The sequence below is a fragment of the Pinus tabuliformis genome, chromosome 3_1, assembly GCF_031772625.1.
Source record: "Pinus tabuliformis cultivar Carrire ecotype Pingquan chromosome 3_1, CPIR1, whole genome shotgun sequence".
Classification (NCBI taxonomy): Eukaryota; Viridiplantae; Streptophyta; class Pinopsida; order Pinales; family Pinaceae; genus Pinus; species Pinus tabuliformis.
In genome coordinates, this window is record NC_142301.1 from 180507289 (window position 1) to 180527735 (window position 20447).

A 20447-nucleotide genomic window follows, 5' to 3' on the forward strand; every position below is an offset into this window, starting at 1 on the left:
TTGCTTCCATTTGTGCCTTATTTCAAGTAGCAGGTTAGCATGTGTCTCGGCCTCACTTCCTCCCTCTGGGACCATGACTTGAGGAAGGGACCCTTAAGAAGCTCCAAAAACATAGATTTCTAGTTGTTTTATGAGCTTTGGAGTTTGTTGTCGTTAATTTACTATTTGGTTAATGTTGCAAGGTAGATTTCATTGTCATATTTTTCATCTCCATTTCTGTAGTATATCTCACTCATGCTTTCATTCCTTTCAGCAACTTTCTTCATGCATAGTATTGGCAATTGATTCATTAATTCTGCTTTTCTAGTTTATGGAAATGTATCTTGTTGCATAGCTTTTTGGAAGACACATGTTTTATGCAGAGCAGGTGCTTCAGGAGGAGAATAAGACTTCATAGCCAACAATTGCCTTCCACTTCATCCACCTTAGCCATCACTTGTTTTCACCATCACTTTTCATAGAAATTATTCCAAACACATTGAGTGAATCTGGCCATCTATTACATTGGATATTGACTCCTGAGTGATCCTAGACCTTCCACCACTCCATCCACCCATCAAACACCTTTCCTAATCCTCTCATCACCTCCAACACCTCACATTTAGCTCTTGGCTGTATCCTGTAGGTTTATTGTAATTCTTATAGGATCATCCTGTAGGTTTCTAGTACATCCTATAGGTTTTCCTGAAACGGCCTGTTTTGAGGCTGAATTGATGGAAAACCTCTAAGAAGTCACCAAGAGCCTCCTAGGGACCCCCCATGCCATCAAACCACTTCATAAACCTTATAGCCATCCTCGAACACCCTTAATCCACCTGCCACATCCACAAGAACAATTAGTTTGCATACTTGATTTTGCATAAAAAGACCAAAAAAAGCAAAAACATATTTAGTTTAGTCTCTTTACTTACACATTAGTATTGCTTGATGCTTCTTACTTCTGCAACTTAGATAATAGCATTTGTTTTATGTTGATTTAGCATTTATGCCTAGCATAGCTTCTTAAATGATTAATTAGGGAATGGTGTGATTTTGCATTACATGTTGACCTTCTCCATTAATGCAATAGAGTAACTCTCTTAGAGCAAATTTACCTTTCTTCCATCAAAGAATCAAGCTTCTTCTGACTCCGTAGAAGTCTGGCTTGGAACCCCAGTTGTCTCTCGCTAGCTAAACAGTCACAACAGGCAGAACCATCGCTTTTACTTGTGCATACAACACTGTTACCTCCAAGTTTGTACAAACCCCCGGTTGATAAGTAAAGCTGGTAGCCCAGGAGTTGCAACATCCTTGTTGCAATACTGGCACTCATCACTTTTTGGCACCATTTTCGGGGAGGTGTCCAAGTAGAATGTGATTACTGCTTTCTTTTCTTCTATTTCTTGTCTTCAATATTCTGCCATTAGTTTATTTCTGCAAGAGTAATCTAGTTGTTTCCTTTCTTTAATTTTGCATTGTCTTCTTTCCTTTCCATTTTGCAAGTAAGATTTCAATTCAGTAAATAGCTTTTTCATTCTATCAGTAATTTTCATTCAATCAACAATTTCAATTCTGCAAGTACTTTCCAAGTTTACAAAAAGTACAAAACCAAACCAAAAATATTTACTTTCATACCTCGTAGGAATAGGGACAACTTAGGGAAATTTTTGCCAAATACCCCTGCTGCATCCAACAGCCAACCTTCTCTATTCTTCGATGGCTGTGAACTAGAGGAACCCTTAGGTGAGCAACCTGACATATTTGAAGAACCTACAGGGGAAGAAGAAGAAGAGGAACCCATTCCTACTGAACCAAAAGCTGAAAACAAAAATGACAAAGGGAATAGAGAGAGAGTTGAGGGTGCCTTCCCCATCAGGGAAACCAATGGGGACACTAAGATGAAAAATATAAGCCCCTCTTCCCTACCTCATTTCCATGGCCTAACCACAAAGGACCCCGACACTTTCCTATTTGAGTTTGTTGTTATATGCTGAACCTATGACTATACAGATGATGAGAAAAAGTTAAATCTATTTCCATCTACCCTCAAGGATGCAGCATTGTGTTGGTTCATGGGTTTTCCTAGAGATAGAATCACAACTTGGTCTCAGATGCAACAAGCCTTTAACAACAAATATGAAGGCTACTGTTGGTCAAAGGATGCGAAAGAAGAAATTTTCAGGATGACCATGGGCAATGATGAATCCCTAGAGGATTATGAAGAAAGATTCCAACTTAGTTACAAAACGTCTAGGTGCACACTTGACCCTGAGTCACTAAAGCTGGTCCTGCTTAGCGGAGTAAGAGAAGATCTTCTGGATACCTTACATTTGTTAGCAGGAGAAGATATCTACCAATTACCCTATGAGGATATCAATACTATCTTTAGAAACCATTCTAGGGCAGTCAGGAAAAAGGGTAGGGGTAGTCAACTTATGGTTATTACATCGCCTTCCAACTCATCCATCAAGGGTGAAATGAGAAACATGTTGGAAGATTTTAAAAGTGAGATGTTGCAAACCCTTGCCTTGCAAATGGACACCATGAACATTAACAGGAAGCAGGAGGAAGAAGAGAGAGCCTTGGCCATTTTTTGTCCTAAATGCACCAGGAGGCATCCTAGGAATGAATGTCAATTGAACTCTATTGAAATTTGCTTGGTCTTTGAAGAAAACCACTCCACGACAAGTGCCCTTCTTTGCCTGGACTCAAAGCTGTATACCAAAGAGTTGAAGGTGTCATTGAGTAGCTTTGCTACATTAACTAAAGGAGACCTCATGGGCCTATACCATACCAGTAGGGCATGCAAGGGTTGTCCCATGCATATTACAACCCCAACCAAACCACAACCATACCTTCTTGGGGACACCCTTCTCATCCTTCCTGGTCTACACCCCCTCCTTGGTCCTATGCATCTTAGTATCACTTCCAGCCAGCCAGGCAGTCATTTCAACCTTATGTTCTGCCACAACCTTGGTGGAATACACCACTCTACAGGTGAAGGCCCCAATACAACAATGCTCTAGCTACATTTCCTCCACCACCTGCCCAACCACAGCTCCTACACTCTGCTCCACCCAAGCAACCCCAGATGCCTGCCTAGCCAAATCCAAACCTAAACAACAAGAAGGCTCAGCAAGTATACAGTGAAGAGACATCATATCCAGCTTATGCTGTGGAAATCTAGGAGATTAACTTGAGATCTGGGAGAGTTCTCCTAGATAACCAACCTCCACCTCCACCTAGGGAGGTTGAGGAAGAAAGAGAGGAAATCAAACTTAAAGTAAATCCACCATTTCCTGAGAGATTAGCCCAACCACTCCAGCCTACCCCAGAAGAGACCGAACTTCTGGGACAATTGAAAAATCTATGTGTAAAGATCCCACTTCTCTAGGAAATAAAAGATGTTCATATCTAGTATAAGTTGATTAAGGAGAAGTTCTTCAAGCATCCAGGGGGGCGAAAAACGGATGCCCCTACCATTAATGTCATTAGGAATCTATCTGACTTAATGCTAGGGTAGGTAATCTATCCAAAATATCTGGACCCTGGAAGCCCTGTAGTAGATGTGCACATCAATGGCACCATTGTCCCACACACTCTAATCCATCTTGGGGTTGCCATTAATGTGATGACCAAGGACACCATGCTCAAGCTCAACCTCTAGGGTTCATTTAGGAAGACCACAATAGTTATGTAACTTGCAGACCATTCCACAGTAACCCCTGAGGGAATTGTGGAGGATGTGATGGTATCCATTGACTCTTGGGAGTACCCTATAGATTTCCTAGTTCTCCAGCCTAAGGCTAAGCTTATTGGTTACCCTCTCATCCTTGGGAGGCCATGGTTGGCCATTGCCGATGCTTACATTAGCTGCAGAGCTGGGAATATGACCATCAAGAATGGGCATATGTCCAAGTAGTTAGTACTGTACCCTCCTGCTCAACCTTCTCTAGGACATGCCTTACCTTTATGGTTGGAGGAGGAGGAAGAAGATGAAGTTTATTCCGCCCAACTTTATGTTGTAGAAGCAACCATGGGAGGAGGACAACAGGATGAGGATGACTTGATTGAACACCTACTCTAAAGTCCAACTCCCGGTTCATTACCCTTAGAAGAAGTAGTAAAGGAAACCCAAAACAATCATCCAATTGACTTATGCTTGGTCGATTCCAACCCAATTCATGTCAAAACCATAAAATTCGGCCCAGAGGGAACCTTGAAAATCAATCCATCTCTTTCTGCTCTCCAAGAAGAGAAGTTATGCAACATGTTAAAGGAAAATCTATAAGCCTTCGCTTGGAGTTACAAAGAAATGAAGGGAGTACACCCCTCAGTGTGTACTCACCACATATACATCAAAGAAGGTTGCAAGCCGGTCTGGCAACCACAAAGGAGGATGAATCCAACTCTTAAAGATATAGTCAAAGAAGAACTGCAAAAACTGCTAGATGCAGGATTCATTTACCCTATCTCCGACAGTGAGTGGGTCTCTCCTTTGGTGTTAGTTCCCAAGAAAAATGGTAAGTGGAGAATTTGTGTCGATTACAGGGAGTTGAACAAGGCCACAAAGAAGGATCAGTTTCCTCTACCCTTCATTGACTAAGTGCTAGATGGCCTGGCAGGGAAAATGTTTTTCTCTTTCCTAGATGGATTTGGTGGGTACAACCAAATCTAGATCTACACAGAAGACTAGGATAAGACCACATTCACTTGTGCTTGGCATACTTTTGCCTATAGGGTCCTTCCTTTTGGCCTATGCAATGCTCCTGCCAATTTCTAGAGAGCAGTCTTGAGTATTTTTGCCAAATTAGTCCATGATGCAGTGGAGATTTATATGGATGATTTTACACCTTATGGCTATGATTTTCAAGAAGCCCTATCTAACCTAGGCAAAGTACTGCACAAATGCATTGAAATGAACCTATCTCTTAGTCCTGAAAAATGTGAATTCTTAATGATTGTAGGGACCGTGCTAGGTCATTCAATATCTCAGCAAGGACTGTAGGTGGACCCAAACAAAATAGTTATCATCCAAAGGGTCCCACCTCCTCAAAAGTAGAGAGATGTTAGAAGTTTCCTAGGGTTAGCTGGATACTACTGAAGGTTCATAAAGGACTTCAGCAAGTTCACCTCTCCTTTATTTGGTTTGTTGGCCAAATACTTTGAGTTTATAAGGTCAAAAAGTTGTCAAGAGGCCTTAGACATCCTAAAGGATAAGTTAACCACTACACCGATTCTCCAAGGCCCAAATTGGGCCCTCCCCTTTCATATTCATGCTGATTCCTCACACAAATCCATAGGAGCAGCCCTAGGTCAGATATATGAAAAACTACCTTATGCTATCTATTTTATCAGTAAGAATTTATCAAAGGTTGAACTAAATTATACAATGACTGAAAAGGAACTCCTGGCTGTTGTGCATTCATTAAACAAATCTAGGCATTATATTACAAGGTATCAGACATTTGTGCATATTGACCATGCTAAAATCAAAATGAAAAAACCAGATGTGAATGCTCAAATTATAAGATGGTTACTTTTATTACAGTGGTTTGATCTAACAGTTGTTGATAAGCCTGGTAAAAAAATGTTGTTGCAGACTTTTTGGCTAGAGTAAATTTGCCTGCAGGTGAAGAAGGAATGGTGGATGACCAGTTACCGAACGAGCACTTATTTTCTATTTCAATTCTCTCTTTGTGGTTTACTAATATAGAAAACTATTTGGTATCAGCATAGTTCCCACCAAACTTGTCCTCCAAATAAAAGAGAAAGATAGTCAGGAAAAGATTCCCCTTCACTTGGATTGGGGGAAATCTTTTCAAACTTGGCCCAGATCAAATCTTGAGAAGGTGTGTTAGGGAGGAGGAAGTCTTTGACATCTTTCTGACCTGTCATGATGGGCCTTGTGGAGGTCACTTTGCAGCAAAGAGGACAACATTCAAAGTGTTACAAGAAGGCTATTATTGGCCCACTCTTCATTAAGATGTAAAAAAATACACTAGTCAGTGTGATCGGTGCCAGAGGATGGGAAGGCCTACTCCAAGAGATTAAATGCCTCTGCAACCTCAAGTGACTTTTGAGCCATTTGACAAATGGGGCATAGACTTCATTGGGCCTATTGATCCTCCCTCAAAGAAAAAACAATACACTATTGTGTGCACTGATTATTTGACTAAGTGGGCTAAAACCAAGGCAATTAAGGTAGCAACAGAAGAGAAGGTGGCTGAGTTCCTAAGGGAGAATGTCTTCTACAAATTTGGGTACCCTAGAGAGCTAGTCACAGACCAAGGCAGCCAGTTTACCTCCAACATGATTGAAGACTGGCTCAGCCATCAGAAGATCAAGCATAGAACCTCCACTCCCTATCATCCACAAGCTAATGGGCAAGTGGAGGTGACCAACAGAGCACTAGAGGGAATCTTGACCAAAGTGATGAGCAATAGCAGGAAGGATTGGGAAGAAAGACTAGTTGAGGCCACCTGGGCCTATAATACCACATGGAAGACCACCACTGAATTCAAACCCTATGAGTTGGTCTATGGGAAAAAGGCCTTGCTGTCCATGAATTTGAATATAACACATTAAGGATGGCAACCCAGCTAGATTTTGATCTCAGCAGTGCACAGAAAGAGAGATTTTTCCAGTTGAATGGTTTCGATGAATTCAGAATGCAGGCCCTCCTACATACAAAGGAAGATCTGGCATGTTAAAAATATCAAGGAGAAGAAATTTCAAGAAGGTGATTGGGCGTTGTTATATGATTCTAGGTATAAAGACTTCAAGGGCAAGTTAAGGACAATATGCCTCGAACCTTATGTTGTGGAAACATGCCATGATAATGGTTCAGTGCAAATCAAAACCATAGATGAAGAATCCATTCCTTTGCTTGTTAATGGACACCAATTGAAAATTTACAAGAGAGCTTTATCAAAACAAGAGTTCATTGATGATATCAATAAAACAATGATGATAGTGGAGCAAGTTCCAACTCCTCCCTCATCAAATCACTAAGAAAAAGAAAGAAGAATAAGGACTCAGGTGAAATTCTCCCTGAGGCGCCTGAGTCCCATCATTCGATTGAAAACCTCTTGAGGCATCTCAGTGGTTTCAAAACAAAAAAAAGGAAGAGAAAGAGAATAAGAAAGATACTTGGGTGAAAACCTTTCTTGAGGCGCCCAGGGCAAATAGCTAAGGTGAAAACCTCTCAGAGGCAGCATAGTTTTTTTTCAAAATATATATATATATATATATAGATTTCATGAAATTTCCATTTGCAGGTTAGAAAGAAGGACGGACAAGGAGTAAAGGAGGATCCCAAAGAGACCCCTGCCACTCACATATTTATTTTTCTACTCATTACCATGCATCCCTCCATCATTTTTGTCGTTCTTTCACTCCATTGCTTCAGTTTATAAAAAGACTGTATTTTCTATAGGATCCCCTGAAAACCTACAAGATGATCTTGTAGGAATTACAGTGACCCATAAATCCTACAGGAAGCAATCTGAAGGAAAATGATGGACTTTTTAGGCCCCTAAAATTCACCCTCTTCATCATCTATCACCACACCTTGTCCACCATCATCATCCCTGCACTCACCATTAGAAAAAAAATCAGTTTCAAGAGTATTTTTTTCTCCAGTCTTCGGAAAAAGGGAAACAGAGAGGAATAAAGAGCATCACCTAAATATTCCTTGCTCTCCACACTCCCACTCCTTTCCATCCATGTCACCATCCTCATAGCTCCAACAAGAATAATGATTAAAGAGTTTTGAGGGAGAAGGAGATATACGAAATCATGTAGCAACCTATCCCACAGAATACCAATCATACCAGCAACAAGCCTTCAACATGATGATCTAGGAGCTCCAAAGAAATAGCATCATATCTTCAACCACATGTACCTGCAAAAACAAAGAAGCCATAAGCAGACAACAAGAGGAGGAAGAATAGCATGCAACAAATAGACACAACATCCCCTCTGGTCTTCGACAACTGCAGCATAGCATTGGAACCATAGGTAAGTATCCCACTCACTCTCTCATATGCATCATGTATTCAAAAAAATGTAAGGGTTACGAGATAGTTTTTTTATAAGTGAAAAGGTGGCCAGTTAACTTGGCCACCTTTGTTCAGTCAACACATGGACAACTGGGTGTCCTCTCACACGTGGTTGCAGTTACCTCAAAGACTGAGAAGGAGTAGGACAAAATTAGTTAAAACTACTGTTGGCTTATTGGGGCTTGACCCAGGTTCACAGTTAATTTAGCCAAACAAATCCCAGTACTACTGGCCCTTTCAGCAATAGTCCGCGGAGCGTGGACTGAGGTCTCACCCGAAGTAGTATGGGAGGGTGCTAGAACTAGGTTTCCACACCCTGGAGGGATGAGTTCAAGTGGTCCGTGGTTTGACCTTGCGTGCAAGTTGCTTCGCGCACTTTCCCATACCTTGCAGCCTGATATACTACCTTCTCGCAGCCCTACCCAGGGGTTGAACGCTATGCTCTACATTATTACCCAAGACCTTACTAGTATTCCAATGTTAGGTGACTATCTTAGCCTAATTTCATCATTTAAGTTATACTTAACAACATAAACCATTCATACATGTATGCACAACAAAGAAATAATATATTTGCAAATTATATCAAACATGCATTAACCCAAGAATAGATACATAGAATTATGACAAAACTTCTCTTTATTAATTCCTTCCTTGGTTACATACTCGACTCGCCCTGTGCACTCAACTGTGGACTATTAGGCCTCTGCGCACTCAGCTGCAGAGCCTTCTCCTACTCTATGACCCAAAGACAGACTTTGACTTAATCACTTAGACCTTTTCCTTCTTCCTTTTCTCTTTCACACTTAGAGTCTCGCTCTATTTATACAATCCCATGGTCCATGGACCATGGGTAGGTCTATCTAGCCAACATTACATTACAACACTAGGGTGGACAACCCTGTGACTCTATTATACTTTCGCACCCCGCGCCCACAATTCGCGAAGCTTTACAATGAGATTCGGTCAAAACTTTGGCTTTGAGCCCCAAAACATGCCTTGGGGGGATTCCATGCCCAATAGGCCCCCAACACAAACTTCGTGACTCATCCTCGAGTCACTCTGTCAGCGCGACGATCTTTGCATGGAGTGCCTCCAACTTTTCTTGAACTGCGCAGAGGTCAGCAGCACACTGAGCTACTGCTTGCTGGATCTACTGCATATGCTGTTACAAGACCTCTGTGTCAGGAGTGCTTCTCTGCATCAATGTGTGCATCCCCTGCATATGTGTGAGCTTGTCTTTGATGTCTACCGTGATGGTGAAGGCCTCGTCAATCCAAGGCCGGAAACGCACTTTGAGGGCTGCTTCCTTACATCGTGTTGCGTCGACCTGCTCCTTTAGTGCTTTAGCCTGCTGCATCTACGCAAGCCTCTGGGTGAGGACCACCGTCTGTGCAGTTCCTCGGACACTGTCATAATACTATTGGAGTTCTCGTGCCTCTGTCTCTAAGCGCTGGATGTTGGGGTCATCCTGTAGAGTTGTGAGGACCTAAAGTGATTCTTCCAACATGCTGGTGCAGTCTCGCACTACACCTCCGATTTCCTCCAATCCTAATGTGATAGTGCTAGCCGGCTGTTCTCTGACTTCCAGGAGAGTGGATGGTTGCACCTTTAACCGCAACTCAATGATTTGAAGATTCAGCTCCAGTTGAACCTTTGTCATTTCCTCCCTAGCCTCGCAGAGCCCTGCTACTAACCTATGGATCGGTGCTTTCGCTGGTATATCTACTGGGATGGCCAGCTCCGAGACGCTTTGGCAAGTGTCCTCTGTAACTTGTACCAGCTGTTGATTTTACAACACCAATTCACTGCGCTGCAAGCTTAGCTGTTCCATATTTATTTTCTGCTCATTGAGGACTCGGAGCACGCGGTTTTCCCTAGCTTGCAGGTCTGCAGTTATCCCATCCTGCAACACATATAATGTCTCGTGCGAGAGGGTAGCTATATTAACACCAAGACCTCTCACTATGCTAACCAAAGGCATTTCAGCCTCATTTGATGTCACTAGTGCCCCTTCCGGCAGAACTATTGTGTTCGTCATCCGCGTGTGCAACATCTGCTCTACTACCGTGGATCCAACTGTGAGGCTGGTCAAAAGGGTACCAACCTAAGGGGGGCACGCCTGTAATTCCTCCAACTGCGGTCTGAGGGCACCCAACACAATTTGGTTCTCCTACATGAAATCTTGGAGAGCCTCATTAGTGACATAGTGACATCGCACACCATTTCGCCGCTGTCATGCAAATGACCCTTGATTAGGGTGATCAAGTCAATGGACAATTTCGAGGCCTTGACCTTCTTCCACAACCTTGCCCACTCTGCTGGTTGTTGGTGCTTCAGCTATGTTGACATTGTTCTTGGGTCTGTTCCTCCTTCTTCTGTTTCTGCGTCCTCGGCTTCCTACCCATGCGAAGGCATTGTTTGGCCCTAGCCCACCTTCGCAGCTGCTTCCTGTGCTGTTGCTGCTACTGCTGCAGACTTTTCCTGCTTGGCTGCTTTCTATACCGCATCCTGCGTTGCCCGCACTTCTGCTACTGCTGTTTCCTTCCTTCATTTTTCGGCCAACTGTGTGATGCACAACTTGGCCTCATCTTTCTTCTTTTGTGTTGTCAACTTCTTGATTTCTGCAATGTCTGGGGTGCGCCATTCCAGTGGCCATGCCTCCAGGACATTGAAAATGGCATCGTTGGTGGCTACAAAGGGTAGCTTTTTCCACTGTTTAGTCGGGTCCTTACACACCCTGATATATATGTTATGCATGTTTGCCTTAAATTCTGCAAAACTTTGCAAACTGTTGTAAACCGTGGGTGACAACTGTGGCTTATGGTTGATCCACTTTCTAAGGTTCATCTCCATGAATACCCATAAGATCTTATTGTCGCATATCCTTTTGGCATCCTTCGTGGCCCAGAGTGAACCATACTTCGTGGCCTCTGGTAAATCTCTATCAATTATGGGGAATTGACTATCCTCCGACAATTCCCCAGCTACAAGCACTATGGACAACAACAATCATGCATAGTGGAATGTTTTGCCCTGTTCTTGGGCTTCGCGGAAATTCTCTAAAAATTTTGTGCAGAGGAATTCAGACCAGTTAAATTGGACCCCATCCGTGCACTGCTCAGCCAGTGCGACCACTGGCGCAAGTACCTTGTCTGCGCGGAACTTGCGCATAACTTTTCTTGCCAAAATTTGGGTTGCCACGCATACTACTTTTTCCTTGATGTTGGAGATGGCATAGCCCCTCTTCTTCTTTTCCAGCCTGTACTTTTTCTTCATGGCCTCTGCGATGGCCAAATCACTACCCTTCCCTTTCGATATGGCCGCGGGGTCCTCTCCTTTGTATGGAATCTGGGAGACGTGATGAATCAAGTCTACCACGATGGGGATGGGCTCCTCCAGCCATAAACACCCATCATGCGCCAGGCAGAGCAGCTGCTTGATGATAAAAATGGTTATTGGGGCGCGGTGGAAATGCGGCACCGAGAGTAGGTTCAACAACCCGACCTTTTCCACTCCACGCAACCACTTCTGCGGCTCTAATGCTTTCACCCCCACCCCCCTCGCGATGTTTTGCTTCATGACGTTTCGGGTCTCAAGGTGAGGGAACTTCTCATGGTGAACAAGGTCCCAATCTTTGAATTTTAGGCTCGACATGCAGCCCAAGTGCGTGCCTTCAAACATAATGCCATCTGGGAGGAGCGGGGTCTGGAGTGAGCTCTTGGTCTCGTCCAGGTCCTTGGGCACTTTGGCCTTCCCTTTTCATGGGGGGACATAAGCGGGTAGTTTTGTCGTAGAGTGCGTAGGTTGAGTATCCACCTCCATGCCTTCATCCTCTTCTTCTATGAGGATAAGATCCTGCAGATATTCTTCTTCTTTGTTTGTTTCTATAGTGGCGACTTTCCCATTTTCCTCCATCGATAGTTTGCTACGCAGCGGGTTCCGCGGGGACACACGAATGAGACCCATTGCTTGTTTGTCCTTCTTGGGTCTTGGCATGCGCAGTGATTTCAGGACTTCTACCACAATCTTGGCACCTTCTGGAATGTCCCCCATAATTAGGGCCTACACGGCCTCCTCGGTGGTTACTTCTGCTATCTCCATACCATCCTTAGTTATTGCCATTGTATCTGTGCAACAATCTATCACTCGCGAATTCAGGGGCTTAATCAACGCTCGACTCACAACAATCAGGGTTTTGCTTGACCACTCAATTCGCAAATGACCAAGTGTTGTTTGCTGGGTAGCCCTTTGTATTTTATAGCGCTTTTGGAATTTGAATTCGACCGTTCCCCCCAAATCCTGTTCATTAATGCTCCCTTGGCAGCAGATTATCCCAAAATTTTCCCATAAATTGCATCTTAAATGCTTGCCTCTCACTCCATTTGGCCTTAAGTCGAGCATCCCATCGTGAATAGTGACTTCAACAGTCAGTTTCTGGCCAATCCTTGCGGCAACGTAGCCCCCTGTGCGCGGTCATGGACCTTGTGACTCTTTGCTGCTGTGTGTATCTCCAATATCACGCAGCTCCCGGGTAGAATAGTTTATAGTCCTGCACTCCCTTCCAACTGCTTGGAGTGCTAAGACTATCCTTCCCTTGGCTAGTTAGGTGGTCACACCACCCGTGAAAACTTTTAGCGAAGCAGTCATCCTGTTGCCCGGAGAACCCCACCTTTTCCTGTTTTGGTCGGCATCACACACTTTGTTATTTGAAACATGCTACTGTGGTCACTATGCTTAGCATTACGCGGTCCAAGGCAAAGCATCAGACTGATCAATTCACGACAATAGGCCTTAACCGTGTCATCGTGATCGTACACACCCTACCTTACCACACTAGTCTTTTTGCCAAGAAAATATTCCTTTATTTCGTCCTCCAGCTTCTTGACTTCCATGTCCATCAAAGCACTTTTCTTCCTTAACCATACCCTTTCTTCTTCAAGTTCGTGGAGTCTAAGGTTTCCTTGTTGGATTTCTTCCTCAAGTCCCATGCGTGCTACTTCTTGCAGTTGTGTGATCCCTTCTTTCTGGGCTTTGCAAACCATTGTATCTACTGGTGCTACTATGCGTGAACTAGGCTTTGCATGCTCCATAGGGATTACAGCATTCACTTCATACTTCAGCTTTGGAAGTGATCGCACGGTTAGGGTCTTTCACATGGTCCTATAAGCCCAGAGAACTGTTGGTACGCGCAGGTACCAGTTAGTTCATTTCACATGGTTGACCGTGTTCATTGCTTCACGTACTTTGTCAAAAGCTTCTACGTGCTTGGTCTTGCCATACTTCCTAGTCCCAACCGGAGGGGTCGTTTGTGCCATTGTCTTGCCCGCTCTTGCTTGTCAGTCGTGTTTCCTATCGCGAGGACAGTGTGCGTTCGTGCAGGTTTCCCACCATATGCCTGTACCCATCTGGAAAGGTGGGTGCGTAGGTTGTTTCGCCCGTCATACTTGGCTTTCATCCGTATCTAAGGCTTTCCAAACTGCATGCACATCATCCTTCTACATTCGTGCCAGTCCTCAAAACTTCTTTGATGCGTACCTCACCATCTTGCAGGTGTAGCATGGAGTACCCATTTTAGAGCGTTGAGACGTTGTTGTTCCGGTACTTCTCTTTCAAATTTGTTCAGGAAATCATCCACCTCGCTCAACCCATCATACATAGGCAGATCTCTTACCTCTATTTCCACGTAGCACAGTGACGTTGTCATCATGTTACAGTTGAGTGTGGTTACCTCGTGTAACCGGTTCTGCCATCGTTCTATTTCCTCATCTGAATATGAGGTGCAGGAGCTTTCGCGCTCCCACAAGATCCTGCCATCCGCAATTGGATTTACCCAGTCCTGCTCCCACGCGGTTATCTTGTAGATGCAATCGAGATCATCATTGCTATTATAGTCATGCACTGGCTCTGTGTAGTGTGATCTTTCTGTAGGTACCACTATGCGCAATAATTTTTTTTCAAAAATCATCTTACGCTCCTTTAGATTTATCACTCCATTCATGTCAGTGGCCCAATCTATTCCTAGTAGTGCAGGATAGGGATTGTTGTCATCAACAATATCTATAACTTTGAAATCTGCTAGCGCAGTCACACCTTTGATATCTACCGTTATTCCCTACAATCTTTCCATAGGTAGGATCTTTTACTGGTTCGCCATTCGCAATCGAATAGGAGACCATTGCAGTGCAGGCCTGCCCATGCACTCCCACGTCAGCTTTGGTAGGACGTTTACGTTTGATCTTAGATCCAAAATCACTTGATCCATTTCATATTCCTTGATCTGTGCAGTCAATCTCATCTCTCTTCCTGTTCGCGTTGTGTGCTTCCCGAGCTTTCGGACTACGCGTGATTCTCCTGGCGTGGTTCCAACACATCTAATGATGAGTTCTTGCAGTCTCTTCACAGATTTTCTACTGCACAACAGCTTCATGCATGTCTCCAAAAATGTAGTGAGCATTGATGGGTCGATTATGGGTTCTAGTTTGTCTTTACTTCCTAAAGTGGAGGCATCCGTGAAGCTCTTCTTAGTTTCCATGAATGTCTCCTTAGCGCACTCTAAATCAAATTTTGGTTCCTTTGTTGGCGCCTTGCGAACCCAGGCACTCACTTCAAGCTACTTTCCTTTGTCATCTCCTGTCGTGATACCACTTCGGAGCATGATATTTACATTCGGGTCTTCCTCGTGTGGCTCAGACCTCATCATTTGCAGGTTTTGAGTCAGGGGAGGTTGGAGTGCTCCTTTATCGCACAACCTTGCTATCAGCATGGGACAGTCCTCTGTCTCATGATCAAACTGGGTACATTATAGGCATGAAGGTCTCGTCAGATTTGTACAATCGCGGGCATAATGCCCTGGTCCTCCGCAATTGTAACATATCAGTTGTCCGCGACCTCTTCCTAGTCCCATTCCACCTCGACCTCATCCATGCCCCTGAAATCTAGTGCATGCCATACCTGCATTTTGATCGAGGGCCCATGTTCCGATCTGAACTCTGTAGGTAGGAGTCTGATCCATCATAAGTTCATAACTTCTACATGTATGCTCATGGTGGCCTACCGACCTACAGAAATTACAGAACAACTGCTGGGAATTTTGCGTATACTTCTGTAATAGATGGCAATTATCTATAACATGCTTCCCTCCTATCTGAAAAATCGCACACCATAATGCAGGTGTCATGCTCAGTCCTGCTTGTGCCTCCAGTCTTAATGGCATTGCTCCTCCTCTGATCTAAAATGGATCTCGAAACCTCTAAGTCTTGAAATATCGGAAAACACCATCGCAGAAGGAAAACACTAAGAATGGTAGAAAATAGAGCTAAGAGGAACGTAAAGTCTCGTTGCACAGGAGCCATCAGATTGGATATATCAATGACCCAGACCAAATTGGCGACATCGCATTGGAGCAGGCCAGTGGAGTGTTTTGGAGACAGCCTTATGGGAAATGTGATTGCGACCAAGCGACACAACATGGACTGTTGATCGTGCGCGCGGATCAACGACCAAGATTACATTATCGCATCCCAAATTCCAACGGGGAAAGGCCCAAACCGCAGTCCCGAAGACCATGTGACATGCGATTGCTATTATCGCATCGTAATATCGCATTGCAGATAACCAAAGGGGAAAGGACCCACAACATTGCAAAGGGCCAATATGTAATGTGCTGATATCGACGATTAGGTAGCACAATACAAAGAGTTGTTGACATGTGACTTGCGATTGCAATCAAGGTGAACCCGACAGCATTTATAGGTGTGGTTCTATAAAATTTAAGTTCCGATAATAAGCCTTTTTTACGGGATTTCTATGTATTTCTTGGTATTTTCGGGACCATGGCCATTGGGCACTGCGACATGTGACTTGCAATAAAAGTGTAGACCTGAAAGGATTATAGAGCAGGCTTTATATCTTTGAGTTCTGGCTTTGGTCTGTTGGTTAGATTTTCCATTGTTTTTAGTGTATTTCCGTTTTTGAATGAGAAATGTATTCCCGGGGATTTCACCCATGCCAGTGGTCCTTTCCATTTGTAAACAGGTGGCCTCAATGCCTTAAGTGTTTTTGTAATGATTGTTTAAACACTCAGTAGGGAGATGAAAGGACAATGACGGCAGTCAGAGAGCCTGAAGAGGGAACACAAATAGACAGGGCCGAGAGGCTTAAAAACCACTCTATGGTAGACAAAGAAAAGGGGGGAGTGGAAGAGAAAGTAGAAGACAAAGAACAAGAGGAAGCGGTTGTGTACTCTTGTAGACTTGAGGATTTCAAGTAAATCCCTGTTGTTTTTGTCCTTGTTGTCTTGAGACTCGGTTTGAGCTCACACTTGTAATAATATTCTCTTGAAGACATAATATAGAGGTCGACATTGAAAGCTAGACCAGGAGACGTAGCCAGGAAGTCTGGTGAACTCCTTGATTATTTACTGTGTTGATGTGTTGAATTGTTATTTTTTCCAATTGTTAATTCTCTATATTATTCACAATCTTTTCGACCCATTGCACTAAATAATATAGGCATTCCTGCACATGAGTCTGTAATACCTTTTCTTCTTGATTTAATATCCATTTCGGATCAAGTGGTATCAGAGCATTTGGTTTTAGTTTTGTTAAGGTTAGACAAGCTTGTGCTGGATTTTGAATGCTAACTACATTAAAGCTTAGACTAGGAGAAGGAGAACTTGTTGAGGCTAATCTAGAGATTGGAAGAGTCTATTCTCAGAGGAGAATGGCAGAAGAAGCTCCATTGGGATCAGAATCTCAGGTTATAGAAATTGTTATGACAATCCAAGCTATGGTGGAAGAGATGTATCTAGAGTTTAAGAAGGGTCAAGGTGAAAGCACTTCAACACCCAAACAAGACAAAAGAGCAAAGGAACCTTTTCTAGTTTCCCCTCCAGAAGGAAAAGGGAAAGGGGAAATGCCTCCTCCACCATCTCCTCCATCATCACCTTCATCATCCTCATCATCTTCTTCACATAACACTAGCTCTTCTAAGAAAAAGAAGAAAACTTCCTTAATCAAATTAGATGTGAAGTTTGATTTGCCAATTTATGATGGAGAACTCCATGCAGAAAAGCTAGATAATTGGACAAGACAAATTGATGTATATTGCAAGGTACAAAATGTTGATTCAGAAAGGATGAAGATTCAGCTGGCTAGCCTTCGACTTGGAGGAACTGCACTGGTATGGTGGGAAGGCAAGACACAAGATGATCTGCAAAAACATGGTAAAATCATTTCTACCTAGAATGAATTTGTTTTTGCTATCCAAAAGAAATTCTATCCTTTATCTTACATGCAGCAAGCAATGATGAGTTGGAAGACTCTTCGCCAGTTGAAGGGTCAAAGTGTACAAAATTTTACTCAGGAATTTAGAAAGAGAGCTTTAACTCTAGGTATATCATTAGACTCACCTAAGACTTTATTGAAGTATATAGGTGGTCTTCGTAGCTATTTAAATCATACTATTCTCATGTTTAATCCCACTAGCTTAGATGATGTATCAGTTTCAGCCACACATCTAGAAGCTAGAGGTAAGAATGTAAACCCAAAGGTTGGGGATCATCTAAATATTCTGTAAGCAAGAGCAAGGAAAAGAAGAAATTGAAATGGAAGGAGAGGAAAGCAAAAACTGCAAATAAGGATAAACCTTCATGCCCTCATTGCAAGAAAGAAGGACACGATGAGGCACACTGCTGGTCTTTGCATCCAAAACTAAAACCTAAGAAGTTCGGTGGTAAGAAGAAAAAGAATGTTGTTGCTATTCAGCAGGACTTGGGATCAGATTCAGGCGATGAAACAACAGTTACAACCACATGTATTAAAGGTAAAGATTATAAGGCATCCAAAAGTAATTCTGCACAATTTGTTGATAATGAAAATAATGAGAGGGAAAGAAATGAGCTTTTTCGTATTAGAGTAATTTCCAAGCACAATAAGATTGATACTTTATTTGATAGTGGATCAAAAGTAAATTTGATTTCTGAAACAATTGTAAAGAAGTGGGGATTACAAACAAAACCTCATGAGAAGCCATATCCATTAGGTTGGGTGTGTGATAAAACAAAGCTACAAGTAACGAGACAATGTAAACTTAGGTTTGCTTTTGGATCAACATATGTAGATGAGGTTGAGTTAGATATAGTTCCATTGGATATATGTGGTATTGTTTTGGGAAGTCCATACTTGTATGATAGGAAAACTATTTTCTATAGAGCTGAGAATAAGTACCAACTCACTAAAAATGGAATAGAATAGATTGTAAGAGCTCATAAAATCAAAGGTAACTATTCTCTCATAAACTCAGGACAGATGAAAAGAATTGTGAATTCAAGTAAGCAATTTTTACTAATGGTTGTAAAGGCAAAGGATCCTAAAAAATCCAATGCATTTGAAGACTGTGATTCTAAATAGAAAGCTGATTTAGTTAAAGTTGTTTCAGAGTATGATGTTCTATTTCAAGAACCAAAAGGTCTGCCACCCAAGCAAGAAATAGTACATGATCTTTATTTGCAACAAGATGCTCCATTACCTAACATTGGAATGCACAGGTTGTTAGCTTTAGAGAATTCAGAGATAAAGAAGTAGGTACAGGAGTTGCTCGATAAAGGGTTTATACGGCCAAGCACATCACCTTATTGTTGTGGGGAAAAATACCTATGCAGGACGATCCTATCCACCTAAGGTGTGACAGTGCCTTAGCAACAAACAGAGACAGCTATTCTAGTATTCTTCCTTTATGAATTAAGAATGAAGAGAGATGGATGGACTAACCAGTGTCTTCCGTTTGTCCCTCGATCTGGTCTCTCTTCTCTTTGGGTGTTCACAGCTACTTGCCTTCTTGCTTGCCCAGCTTCAACGGGTTCATACGAGATCACAAGAGAACAGCTACTTGCCTTCTTGCTAGCCCAGCTTCAACAGATTCCTGCAAGATCACAAGAGAACAGCTACTTGCGACAAGAGAAGAACACTACACAAAGACAGATATTCACATTCATAACTAGTTCAGGATTAGAAATGAACCAAATACACTAATGCAATCATACATCAAAAATACATCAGTATATAGGAGAAACAAAGATAGCTTTATTGATGAATAACAAGGTTCAGGAAGAGATACAACCCAGAGGGCTCCAATCTAGCATCTCCTTCCCAGCAAATGGAATTCCTATCTTCACCCCCTTCAAAGCATTAAGCACCCAATAGTTCCAATCTCAAACCAACAACAATTCTTTGCAATAACAAAATTCCAGCCTCTAGATCTCATGGAGGAGAGATCCATATATAGATGTTTGGAGAGAGGATGAGTCAGCTTGAGATCTGACTAGTGTCCTCTCCCTCTGTCAGTTCTTGATTCCACTTGGAGGTTCTTGCTTCCACTTGGAGATTTGGAACCTCTTACTCATCACCAGTCGAATTCCCTGAGGCAAGTGTCATTTTGGAAGCTTCCTGGGTTTTGACACCTTGAGAAATGAGCTTGCCACATGTCCATTCTCGTTCAGCGCAGGTAGCTAGTGTTGTCTTTGACATTCAGCGCAGGTAGCCAGTGTTGGATTTGACATTCAGCGCAAACAGCTAGTGTAGCCACTGAAATGATCCTGAATTGACTTGTTTTTGAGCAGTTTCTGGTGGAGAACTTCTGTGAATTGCTGTGGTTTGTTAGCCTTGTTCCTCTAGGGGTAGGAACAACATGCTTAGGGACTTTGGATCCCTTAGATTATGGACATTTCATGCTCAATGCTGTAAGGCACAAAAATGTCTATAACAGTTGCCCCCTAAAGTATGAGGTTGTTTATCGCGTGAAATGATTTATCAGGGGGATCCGAAGTTCATCCAATGTTGGGAGGAGACCTGTAATAAGATACAATACAATACATTATTTTTCATACTGCTTTCATGATCTAGCTGAGGCAGACATTCCCATGCTCAGCTTTATAAATTCATTTTTCTGTACATAGAACAGACAATCGTCTGATGGTAGACTAATAATTTTGATGAAATTATCATCCTTTGAGTAGGATGATTATCTGCTGCAATGATGTACATGTCAATGTCTTTATCTTTCCTGAATATATATCGCAGCCCGGATGGATGAAACTAGATCCGGGGTCTTCAAACTTGTTCGATCTTCACTCTAAGTACAAGTCGATCCATGTGAGAATTGTTCTGAAGTCGAACATGGAAAGACATCGCTTGATTACCGGTTAATGAGGTAAACCGTTAACAAGCGCGAGAGGAATCACCGATAATGATAATGACCCTCAAGGTACTGCAGTACAATTCACGTGGAGTGAATAAGGGACTTGGCGTCGAGCACCATGCAAAATCTTTCGGTCGAAGGTCATTGATGTATACCTGTCGCCGGAAGTGAGAAACTTGCCATTGAGGCATGCAAGCTTCAAAGTAC